At 39.7% G+C, this 13,122-nt stretch overlaps 1 long non-coding RNA gene across 1 annotated transcript in view; it reads right to left on the reverse strand.

Moving 5' to 3' along the window:
* Positions 1-13,122, reverse strand: part of LOC141774603 (uncharacterized) — a 61,140-nt gene that overhangs the window by 34,461 nt on the left and 13,557 nt on the right. The window lies entirely within an intron of this gene.

Consider the following 13,122-nt stretch of genomic DNA (forward strand, 5'->3'; position numbering starts at 1 on the left):
TTTCCTAAACCTAACCAAGTAGATTTTGTTGCCTAAAACAAACCATGAAGTTTCCTGTGAAGACGCAGGTTTATTTTTAAAAGACTGTATGCATGTAACGTGTGGAAATTGACACTTTTTGCTGGACATTCGTAGGAGACAAACGAAAAATGAGGAATCATTTCGTAAGATATCATACGATCGCTTGTATGAGGACACATTGGCGAATACATATTCAAACAAAGGTTTACTACTCCTTACTTGTATTATGTACCCCAGAGGACACAGTCTAAAACAGGCAGGTTTTTATATCAAATATTATAATACAATAAAATATTGATCTGTACACTATCTCCATCTAAAGTATGTGAGCTAGTAAATCAATGACCTTCCAACAGAGCTTCATTAATATGGCCGAGTATGACAACGCTTCGATGAGGTAATTGATCAATGCCCAGGTAATACACTGGCCACATGCTGAGATTCCTCACTTTGTGAATCTCACCTTCCAGAAACAACAGACAGACAGACAAGAAAGCAGGCGGATGAACAGAAATAGATCAACGGACCGACAGAGGAGAGCAGACATGTGAAGCCCCAGGGACATGTTGTGTCTAGGTGAGGTTTTACAATGTGGAACATCACAACACATCCATATCAAACATCAAGACGACTTCTACAACTCTCTTCTGTCCTCTTTCTCTCTTTCTTTCTTTCTCTACCACTCTTTTGCAAGTCTTTCTGCAGCCACTCCTCGTCTGCCACCTGTCACATCTGCTCCCTTTTATCCGAGGTGGAAGGAGACAGATGAGTGCTTTTTCTATATATACTGAAGTAGAAGTGCTGTTACCTTGCTGAAGCTTTACAAGTCACACCAACATTTCTGATGTAAAAATCTGTAAGTAAAAGCTACCCATGCACCACCCAATGCCTTCAGACATATAACAGATTCAGTGTGATTGATCAATCGTGGTCACGTAGACACTAAAAAACTCCATTGATGATGTTAAATATGTCCTCTTTGGTTCAACTTTCATTCAAATAAATGTACAGAATATCTCAACAAACCTACTTCAGAACTAGGTGTAAGAAAATATAGAAAAAATCAAATGTCGCTGTATCGGTTTATAATCAATAGTTTACGTGCAAAGATGAACTTAGACAATACTTCATTTCATTTGCAAAGATATGCATCCTCTCAGTGTATGTTCCCTCTCAAAGTAGTGCTGTGATGTTGGATGTTACAGGGACTGAGATAAATGCAAAAGCAGATCCCACTGTTCAGATTGCATAAAAAAAGTAAACGTTTTTACTCAGATTTTATGCATATGGTGGTGGGTTCTTTATACTATGACAGTTATCCAAAAATGTTATTAAAAAATAAAAAATAAAATCGCAATATATCGCCTTGCTTACAGTATCGCAATAAATCGTTACTCCTGTATTGTGATACGTATCGTATTGCCAGATTCTTGCCAATACACAGCTCTATGCAGTACTATTCTTTTCTTCTTCTTTTTTCTGACTTATTTCAATATAAAACAAGACAAGACGAGTAGGTTTAGGACAATATTTTGTCCCAAGACTCGGTCAAAACCAAGTCTATGTCTGGACCGTGTACGGTTAATCTCTGAATTTGTGACTAAACGGTTTTACAAATAGTCAGTGGTCATGTCTATAATGTTAAATCCAGCGGTGCATGTCCACCAGGTCCGGCGAGGACACTCGGGGGACACGCTGCTTCACTCAACCGGCCAGTCAAGCAGTGACGTACCCTCTCGTTGAACGCACCTGATTGGTTCCTGGTTCTCCGCTCGCCGTTTCAAACAGGAAACAACATGGCGGCCTGCTCGTAAACTTTCTGTTATTCCGTCTAAACGATCCACCAAAATCTACTTCTGAAAACATTTTACATTAAGAGAGAAACAGGCGATGATGCCACTGCTGAGTCTGGTTTCATTTTAAAACTAGATCTCCTAGTTTCACAGCTTAGTCCAAGTTTTGTGAGCCAGACGCGTCACGTCTCGGGACTGTTACCCGCCCTTCATTTTGAACGAGCAACGACCAACGAGGAAACTCCAACACTCGGCCGACAATCGTGTAACTTCACTCACTCAGTCAGTGACAGACTTTTAGAGTTGGTAGGCCTGACCCCCTGTGGTCCAGCTAAAGAACACCTCTAATAGGATAAGCTTTACTGAGCTGAGCCCTGCGACCAGACGGCAGAGGGGACCGTTCTCTTTTTAAATTGTTAAGAATATATGGCCTGACTACAGTTCGTCTCTCTTCTCGTCCTCTGTGCCTCCCATCTCTCCTTTGACAGCATGTTAATGCCTCTGCCAAAACAGAGGTCACACCAAGGCCATGACAAAAACAACACAAGACAGGGAGGGGTACACAGACAGATCCAGAGATAGAGATGTAGACGGTACAAAGAGGGAGACAAAAGAAGATAAAGATAGAAAAGGGGGTCAAAGAAGAATATGGAAATACTATGGAAAAGAGCTTTATTCGCCCCGTGGAGAAGCTTTTCTATCCACGCTTTGAGCGGTGAAGGAACAGAGAAAGACATAGCATCATTTCACTTTTAGATTTGTCTGTGTGTGTTTTCATAGTGACTGAAATGTCTACTGTTGAACTGTTGGCTTTAGAGGCCACCTCCACCACAGACAGACGGATGAGGACGAGGGAAATGTACGAATGTTTCAGCAAAAGTCTTCTGCCGTTGTAACCGTCACCTTTGAGAGGACAACTAAAATCTAAAACAACCAAAACAAGACACATCTCTAAGTCTATGATTAGTACGCAGTGAATGTCACAGACTACCAGATAGTTTATCAAAGTGATAGGATGATAATAGTATTTTTTGAACACCTCCAATAAATGCATTATTAGTGTTTCACCACAATCCACGAGAGGAAATGAGAGAGAGAGCAACAAAGTGACCTGCGTCAGGAGATTTGTGTTATGATTGAACAAGGCAGCCCCAAGATCCAATCACAAACATCCATCGATATATCTACAGGTAGATACCCAACCATGGATGAATTCCAGAGTAAAATCAGCACTTGTGAAAGGTCTTTCCATGAGCAGCGACTGTCAGATATCTGCGGTAAAACGTTGGTTGTTTCCAGTTGTACAATCTCCTCTTCTTAGAGGAGGTTGATTTATCCTCCTCTATCAGGTCATTCGCATCAGGCAGCCCCTTAATAATCACAATCACAGGACACCCCTCGTCCCCAGAGGACGGCTGCTATATGAACCATATATCGTGTGTGTGTGTCTCTGTGTGTGTGATTACTAATGTGTGAAAGCTGTCAGGTATACTTAGCTCAGACCCAGTGATGAGTTCTCCACAGTGGCTGGAGGGGTCACGACCCCATTATACACAGGTCACACACACACTGACCCCCAGTGGGGGGGTTTATGGGAGTAAAAGTCCTGGTTTGGTCTGATTGTGCACTTTATGGATTACATATTGTGCGTTTATGTCTGTACGTCTCTGTTTCTAGCCAAAAAAAAACAATAATTACGGAGCCAGACGAGGGCTAATATTCAGAGAAAAAACTAAATCATTTATAAACATAATGCTCGGTATGCGTTGCACTTTATCCTCATGTTTGACCTGTTTTATTTTGCCAGTTATCAGATAAATCCTAAAGATTGCCGTTTCTGATGTAATTTCTGACGGACAGCCTCTGAGAAAAGCAAAGGTCCTGAAAGGTACATATACACATTATCGTTCATGTTCTTCATGTGTTGTCTTTTATAAACAGACTACCCCAGATCCTGCCTAACCCAAACTTTACCTACCTGTCTTCTGGAGCGTGCCGGGCTCGAGGCGACTTTAAAGGCTGAAACTTCAGCGGCCGGAGCCCTGAATCCGCCTACCTCCGCCAGGGAACTTAACCCCCGCCCAGAATTTACTCCGAAAACAAAAAAGGCAAAATAATAAAGAAGTGCCCGAAGGAGAGACTGATTCAGCCCAGCTGGGCACTCACCTGTCTAATCTGAGGAAGCTGTGTACACTAGACAATAGACATCAATACTTATAGCGCAATAGCCACCGGAAACAATGTCGATACAAAAAAAAAACCTTGCTCATACCATAAATCAGTTACCGAATGAACTTTTTCGATCCCAGACGAGCCCCCAAATAGTTAAGTTCCCCAATTAGTCCAGGGGATACAATTAATCCGGAGAAAAAGTATATACATAAAGGAATTTATTAACAAATTAAAGAATAAAGTATAAACTTTCAACAAACAACTGAACATTAACTTAAAATACTAAACACACTAAACTCACAGACCCAGACACCTCAGTAACATTGTCGACCCCGGCACACATTAGCATCATGGCATCAATACACAACACCACAGCAAGGAACAGTTTATAATCTCGCAAATTTGTTTTTTTCTTGTAATTTTGCCACTTTAATATTTTGTCACTTTAATCTCAAAGAATATCCAATTTTTTCTCATAAATTTACAACTTTAATCTTGGAAATTCCAAGTGTTTTCTCGGGATATTACCCCCCTCTCCGTGCTCCGTATTTTTTATTTATTTTTTTAATCTACAATCTGAAAACAGCCAGATGCTGTGTGTGATTGTCAATAGAAGTAATCTGATCCATTGTAAAGATAAAAATATTAATTTGTGGATTTAGCTTTTTTTTTTTTTTTAAGTAAAAAACATTATTTGATTTCATAAAATATTTTTTGCTTATTTACTTTTTCAGATTGTTATATTTTATTATTATTTATATTTATTTGCTTATTTTTTCTTTTTCTTCTTTCCCTTTCGTGTGACCAAGACCAACATGGGGTGGGGGGAAAGCGTGGTCCATTTTCTGTTAATTTCATGTCACGGACACTGAGTTATGTTCTACATTTGATAAGATGACCTTTGCCATGTCTGCAAAAAAATAAAAAAAGATTTTGAAGAAAATATATCTAAAAAGTGTAAGCGATAGGAATAATGTCTTTGGATGTACCAGGCAGCAAACCTGGGGATTTTACTCCACCAACTATTCTCTATTTCTACTGTCTCTTATGAGATGATTTGCTGCTTTTCTCTATTTCATATCATTGTAAAGATTGAGATCGTTGGTAACATGATTAAAAGACTTAAAGACTTCAAGTTGTAATCTGGGAAATTGTGATAAACATTGTTTTTCCAATTACCTGACTTTAACCAGACTAGAAGAAAAAAAAAATCAACAAAATTGTGAACAAAAATAAATGCTTGTTGCACAAAAAAAATATATATTAATTTGTGAAACTTTAAAACGGAGGTAAGTCAATTTTGAATCTAATGTGTAATAACCCCATTTATATGAATGTAGAAGGCTCTCTTGTTGTCATTAGCGGCCGATCCCTCCACTCATTCTGCTGAACTTGTGTCATGCTGCCTTCAGCTTTGGATGCTGATGCTAACACAACATGTTGCCTAACCACACCAGCACAGAGACTCAAGTCTCTCTCCTGATTACAACCCCAGTCAGTCAACTAGAGAACAGAGCACAGACGAGTCAATTCAACTTAGTTTATGTCACACAGTAAGATTTGATTCATTTCTCAACCCTCCCACCCGACTGCAAAAACAAACACGTGTCACTTCATGTGACTTGTGTTTCCATGACCTGCTTCCTCTCTAATTAGACGGTTTGAACCTGAACAAACAAAACAAACTTCATGTCACCGAATCAGGTAACTGTGTTTCCTGGAGACCGATCGTATTAACGTCTTGTCCATCAGGGACAGAAACTTAGTAAATGTAGGTAAATTAAAAACAGTGCTCTCATCTTACGAGGTCTTAATGCGAGTAAATATAGCATCTCAACCAGGAATCCAGGCTAATTAAAATATACTAGGACTCTTATCATTTGGGGACTTGTACTAAGTAATCATCTCTCACCTGGGGGCCTGTTCAAGGGGATATTTTGTGTTTCCAATTCCCGTCCTTCAGACACTTTCTTTTAAACATGAGAGCAGACTTTTTGCCACTTCAGAGAATCATTGCCACAGAGCTGAAGAAAAGGAGGAGGAGGAGGAGGAGGAAGACAGGAGGGATGCCCTCAAACAGCAACAAATTAAATCTCTCTTCCTGTCTGTCTCCTTCTGCTTTCAAACTGTGCTGCAGTCAATACTCCATGCTGCGGAGTCAGAGAGTTGAGTTATTGAACGCATGCGTCTAACAAAGTGCATTTGGTTCACTGTCTCACCTGGAATACAAAAAACAAACATATTCTAAAGTTGGTAATGGATCCAACCTCAACACTTTAACCCCCTGAGGCCCGCCATCCCCGACAGACTTTACTGTCTATCAGAGGCTGTAGTAGCTTCCGTTTTAGAGCTAGAGTGAAGGTACAGATATCATATGAAACTACAAAACATAAGGAATGTCATGCTTCTTGGGAAGAAGGCTAAATAAAAGTTGGGCTAAAGTTTGGTGAGTAAAAACTGGCATAGCCTTTTTCTAAGGAGTCCCTTGACCTCTGACCTCAAGATATGTGAATGAAAATGGGTTCTATGGGTACCCAGTCTCCCCTTTACAGTCATGCCAAGTTTATGATAATCACATGCAGTTATTTGAATGCAGTATAAATGTGTTATTGTCTCCTATTCTAAAATGGTGTATTTGAATATTTCTGCATACCGGGGTCTCTAAACAGTCTTGGAAATACATAAATTGGGTATCCCTTCAAAGCTGAGACTCTTGTGGATCCAATGAGTATTCATATGTGATGATGTTAGTCCCCATAGGAGACATTTGAAAGAAGTGTATTATATCAGGATAACCCCTTGAGATGAATCATTTCGTTTTCGAGGGGGTCCTAAAAATGTCATTGTATTGAGACCATTTTTTTTTTTTTTTTTTTTTTTAAATTTGACCTCACTGTATAAAATGACCTGTGGTGATATAGTAAAATAATCAAAGTAAATGAATGTACGAAGATATGAAGACAAGTATGACCTGACTAAACAGCAGATTTGTGTGCAGTGTAGAAAGCAGCAGTGCAACAACCAGACGTGGAGACTGGACTAGACTTGAAGTGTCCAAGCATATCATTTTATAAATCGCTACCAGCCAGAAACAAACTATATTGTCAGTGGCCATATAATATGGTAATAGTACACCTGTCTTCAGTATCCACTGTGTGAAAGAACTTTGATCAAACCCGGCAAAGCAGGTTCTCTTCTTGATTTATCACCAAGCTAGTCGCATCTTATCTAAAATGATGTATTTGGGATGGAGCGGATAACACGAGTATACCAGAACAAGTCAAAGCTAGGAACATGTGTTCAATAAACCAAGCAGGAAACCTCTGGAAACACTTCAGACACACGGCTAGGCATTAATGCCAAAGAATAAATACAAACGTTAAACAGGAATACTTTCATACCAGACATACATCTGATCTGAATAAATCATATCTGGGCACAATCTGGACGTTGTCGTCATAAATGTGATAATTTAGTTCCTACACAGAGACACGAGAGGTCAAAAACTTCTTCCAAACTTTGTTCTTGAAGCCACTAGGCTGGATGCTTTCACTGGTCTCCTGTTCATCAGTCGTCTTTCTGCTCATTTCACTCCTTGCTGAAGTGTCCTTCAGTGTGACATTGTTTGTCTTAGATTCCTTCTGGCTTCATGAATACTTCTCTGTGGTCGGCGCTGTAATTTGACCTCCCCGTGGGCTGGAACATGTAAACACGACGTATTTCATCGTTGGTGATGTGTTAAAAATAATACAACCTCCATCTTTTATGATTTTTTATTTTTTATAGAGTTGACCTGCTCTATATGAAAAGTGTCTCGAGATAAGTTCTGTTATGATTTGACGCTATATAAAAATAAATGTAATCTTTTGGTGCTGACTGTTTTACTATATTTCATACATTCAATACTCTTGAAGACATCCACATATTTTCCTATCTTTACAAATTGCTATCCTTTCATTGGATCATGTGTTACACAAAGCTGCATTTACCAATAACTAAAGAGATGAAATAGTTTTTTGTGCCTAGTAAGGGCACTTTCAATTCTCCTGATGGTGTATCACTAAAAAAGGCCCTTTACAAAACGCCTTGAAATAGATTTGATTCTGGAAATCTCAGTCTACGCATCGCCCTGAAGGCTTGTTCTGGTTTAGGATCTACAATACATCTGTCCTCTTCTTTCTCTTTACTCTGTCTGTTATTAACTTCCCACATTCATGTGATAATCGGCTCCTTCACATGGACCGATGAAGCCAATACGCATCACTTTTAATCATCAAGCACCATCGGACATGAAACATATTTCTGTTTGTCTTTTCAGATTCCAACCACTGGAATGTGAGCTCTTCACCAGACATCTTTCAACCAGCTGGAGATCATCCTCCTTTTTTAATCTGAAAGCATTCAGAGTGCATCTCCGAGCACCCCGGACGGGTGAAATATTACACCCAGCGCCCCTCCACTCCTCCAATCTGGGTCCATTAAACAACTGTGTGAACATCAACACCATTATACCTCCAAAAGATATTCCCCCAAAACAACAAACAGACCAGGAGTATTGAGTTAGTGCTGGGACTCTTTGCAGTCCTTAATTTGTTCTGAATTATAGCTTAAAGAGTAAATACAGTACCAAAGGACAGTTAACCAGAAAACAGAAGCATAGCCAAAACATAGAAACAACCACAGCAAGGATAATAACCAAGAACTCGCTTTTAAGTTGTTGCACACTTTAAGAAGTAGTCAACAACAGTCAATATAGAGACATTACATTATAAGAGTTTGACTAGGCTATAACATTTAAACAAGAACTGTGTGCAGCCCAAAGAAACTCCTTCATTGACTTTACTTGCGTCGCCCTTTCCTTCAACAGTTAGCTGCATTTATACAGAAGAAATGTCCGTTCAGACTCCAGAAGTCTGAAGTCTTAAATTGCTTAAATTCTCCTCTGAAGAGATGCCTTCATCCTCGCTGTGGTTGCACTCAAAACAAGTATGTTTTTAACCCTTTGTGGCCCTGATTCACATTTTTTAAAAGAAATATGCAAGTGTGTGTGTCGGAGGATTTCAGTATAGAGCACACAGCAACAACAAGAAGTAGCTTTAGAGTAAAATCTCTCCGTTTACTCAAAGCATTACTCCATCTAAAGAACACAAATATACTTTGTAATTTCACCCACCTATATATATATATATATGGTGCACATCTAAATAATGCATTTAAAAGTTCATTAATCTGTTTTTAAATGTGCATGTCGTCCTCAGAACAGTTTTGCTCTGACCATCACAGACTGTGCATTCTGTCTCACAACGTCCTCTCACATCAAAAGTAAATGAATGCAATCGTGTCGTTCCAATTAGAGCACCATATCTGTGTCTTGTTCTCTAATGTTCAAACCGGTTTGATATTACGCCCCAACACCGGACCGGACCGCTATACTGAACTTAGCTGTCTCACTTGACTCAGCAGCCGCTTGTCACAAATTGAGAATAGCTGGTCCACCTTAATTGAGCCTGGACTGTTGTTGTCGTTAGCTTCGGGGCTAACCCCCTTTCACTTTAATCAGCAGGTGGTGAGTAGAAGATGGGAACTTGGCTTGGGTCTTGAGGAGTTGTAGCATTTATTCACCGACAGCCTGAACTGTACACACACTGCACTGCTACGTTCACAGCTATAACGTTACTGCTAACTTCATACCGTCAGTCACACCCTCGCCCCCTCCGTCACTCTCAACCGCATACTCGCCAACGTTACGGGCCACCGGGCTGGTGATAACCCGGCTGACGGATGTCTGTCTTGTCTCGTCACCCCAAAAATATGATTTGGTTTGACGTGCGCTGCTTCCCCTTCCCACCTCTACTTCTCTATTCTATTTATTTAACCTTTATTTAACCAGGCAAGTCAATTAAGAACAAATTCCTTTTGACAATGGAGGCCTGGCAAAAGGTAAAGCCTTTTGAGGGAAGGGGGTTAAAAGAAATATCAAAACTACTGAAATGTGATCTCCTTCATGTTGCCGGTGTTGTGTCGAAGTCGCCGGCCTCGGCTCAGCAGATCCAAACGGCCTGTTGGACACTAGTGAGTCCGTTTATGAACAAACATAATATGTTATGTTAATAACGTTGTCATATTGCTTATTAATAATGCAATACAAGCTGGATTTAGTGTCATGATGCCGTGGGTACCTGTTGCTGATGTTGGCTACTTGTTAATTTCTCAGAACGTATCATAATGGCAGACGCCGGTTCAACCGGCTGGCATAAAATCAAACCGGTGTAAGTTCGTACATCGGACCGGACCGGCAATCCCGGAATTCAACCCAACTCTAATGTGGTTGTTCATTTGCAAGTATTTTTACACACAATACAATCAGTCTAAACTTGTGAAAGCATTAATTGTTGTCACCGGTTTGTTTTCAGCTTCCAGCAGAACGTTTCCTTCTTCAGCTGAATAACCTTTTCATCAACAAGGGAAGGAAGTTTCATTCTAAAATGAGATATCTGCCATTTCAAAGAAGTGACACTTCTTGTGAAGAAATTGACTAATCTAAGAAATGGAGTTTTTTTAAAGGGTATTTGGTAATGCGAGAGAGTGATTGACAGCACCCCCGGTGCTCTGGATTATCTTCAATATATTACAGATATACAGATGAACTTTGGGTAATGATTTTTAGGCCAGAATGGGAATGGAAGTGATGAATTCTCTGCATGCCATTAAATTGTGAGATATGAGGTGTCTATAAGACACCGACAGGTGGCTTGCATTACTCATCTCAAAGTGCTCTTTCATATCCCCTTCAGGCTTCACCCCATGTATGAGCGAGGAAGGAGGAAAAGATGGAGGTCGGTGTGTGTGTGTGTGTGTGTGTGCATCTTCTGAACAGAAACAGAGAGGAAGGACAACAAGCCGAGGAGGATGAGAACAGAGAGACTGAACAGACGTAGAGAGAGAAAGAGAAACACATTGGTGGCAAATGTACAGACTGGCAGAGAGCGCCAGACAGACGACAAAACAGGCAGACTGAGCGCGCGCACACACACACACAAGTATATTTGCACATACACTCTATAGGCCATAATGTCATCAAGCCCTGCACCGTGTGCTGTGGTTCCTCAGTCTTATACTGCCCTCTAGTGGTGACAGTGGACTCATTGTTTTGTGTTTATTTTATTAAAATACTTATTTTAAGTGAGGTGGGATGTAACTAAGTACATTTAGCTACTCAAGTACAATTTTGAGGTACTTTTATTTCCATTTTATGTAACTTTATACTTCTACTCCTCTGAATCTCAGAGAGAAATGTATTTTTTAACTTCACCACATTTATTGGACTATATTAGTTACTAGTTGCAGATTCTTAATACAACATATAAATCAAATTATAAATTAATAAATCAAAATTAGGATGTATTATTGAGTATATAATTATTATGTATATACAGTAGTTACAATAACCTTTCTTCTAACCACTTCAGCTGCAACATTAAAATGATGAACGCATTAATGCATCAATAATTATAATCCAATAATATAAATCATATTATTCTGAAATGGGTCACCCGCATAATTTTGGTACTTTCAGTATATTATGATGTTAATACTTTTGTAATTTCGCTTTGAGTAACATTTAATTGCAGTACTTTTACTTGTAACAGAGTATTTTTACACTGTGCTCTAGTAAACAATTTAATCACTAACACATTGGTTGTATAGATATTAATGGTGACGTCATAGCAAAAAGTCACCCGAAACACAGAGTCACACCAACAGCTGAAACATCTTCAATTTGTAATCTTATAATTGAGAAAAAACAATTGTTCAACTCCATAAAATGGCACCTCAAGTAAACGTTTAAACTCTTTGTGCAACGTATTCTCATACAACAATTCATATGTTCTCTTACCAAAAAGTTATTCCTCCTTTTTCGTTCGTTTTCCTACAAATGTCCAGCAACAGTTCCTGATTATTCCATGCATACAGTCTATTAAAAATAAACGTCCGTCTTCACAGGAAACAACAAAACTACGTAGTAAGGTTTAGGAAAAGATCAACTTGGTTAGGATTAGACTACAAGTAAGGGACAATGTACGGCAAGCTGGACATTGTTGTGAAATAAACCCTGACAGGGCGATGCAGCACCCCGACGATAAGCGTAGCCCCGAAGCTGTACATTATCCCGCTTATTACACAGCTAATTACTGAAGAGTCCAAGAGTCCAACATCAGAACTGCGCCCATAGCAACGGTCTGTTCTACATAAATAACAGACCGTAGAACGCTGTGATTGATCGAACTAAGCCGTGTAATAAAACAACTTAGTTAGCTTTAGGAAAAGATGGTGGTTTGGCTTGAAATAACTCTGGAAGTGGCGTTACTTAAGTACGGAAGTTACAAGACAAAAATACAATGTATTCTCATACCGCGGTCTGTAACGATATTCCTCCTTTTTTGTTCGTTTTCCTACGAATGTCCAGCAACACGTGTCAATTTCCGCTCGTTACATGCATACTGTCTTAAAAAACTTCCGTCTTCACAGGAAAACAACTTCCTTAGGTTTAGGCAACAAAACTACTTAATTAGGTTTAGGAAACGATTGTGGTTTTGGGTTAAAATAACTCCGGAAGTATGTACATTACTTGACAAATAAATCAACGTTGACTTCTGGTTTCACACGGGGCATGAACGCTGGTCTCTTTTCTGACGAACCTCCTCCCTACGCAGCTTTGGTTGCTCTTTATATTTCCTGGTTCACGATTATGTGGATTACACATGAATTGATTTCGTTGGATATCCTATAATATATGAATTACAGTGCATTACTTTGCGTAGTTATAGCTAGAAACGGTGTATGAGACCAGTCCGCTTTGTAAGAAGTATTAACTGGTCAGTTCAGTCTCAGTGAGTTTCCCGTCATGTCATCCATGCTGGCAGGGTAGTGGGTAAAGTGTGTGTGTGTGTGTGTGTGTGTATGTATTGTGTGGGGTAGCAGCATGTGTGGACATGCTTCTCATTCCATCAGTGACAGCTCTCAGCTGTCCTCCTGTCTGCCTCCCTGTCTCCGTCTCTGTCCTGTCCCCTACACTGTCCATCTGTCTGTCTTTCCTCATTTCCCCTCTGCTGTCTGTCGTCATGCCTCTCTTTGC

The sequence above is a fragment of the Sebastes fasciatus genome, chromosome 9 (genome assembly GCF_043250625.1).
Source record: "Sebastes fasciatus isolate fSebFas1 chromosome 9, fSebFas1.pri, whole genome shotgun sequence".
Classification (NCBI taxonomy): Eukaryota; Metazoa; Chordata; class Actinopteri; order Perciformes; family Sebastidae; genus Sebastes; species Sebastes fasciatus.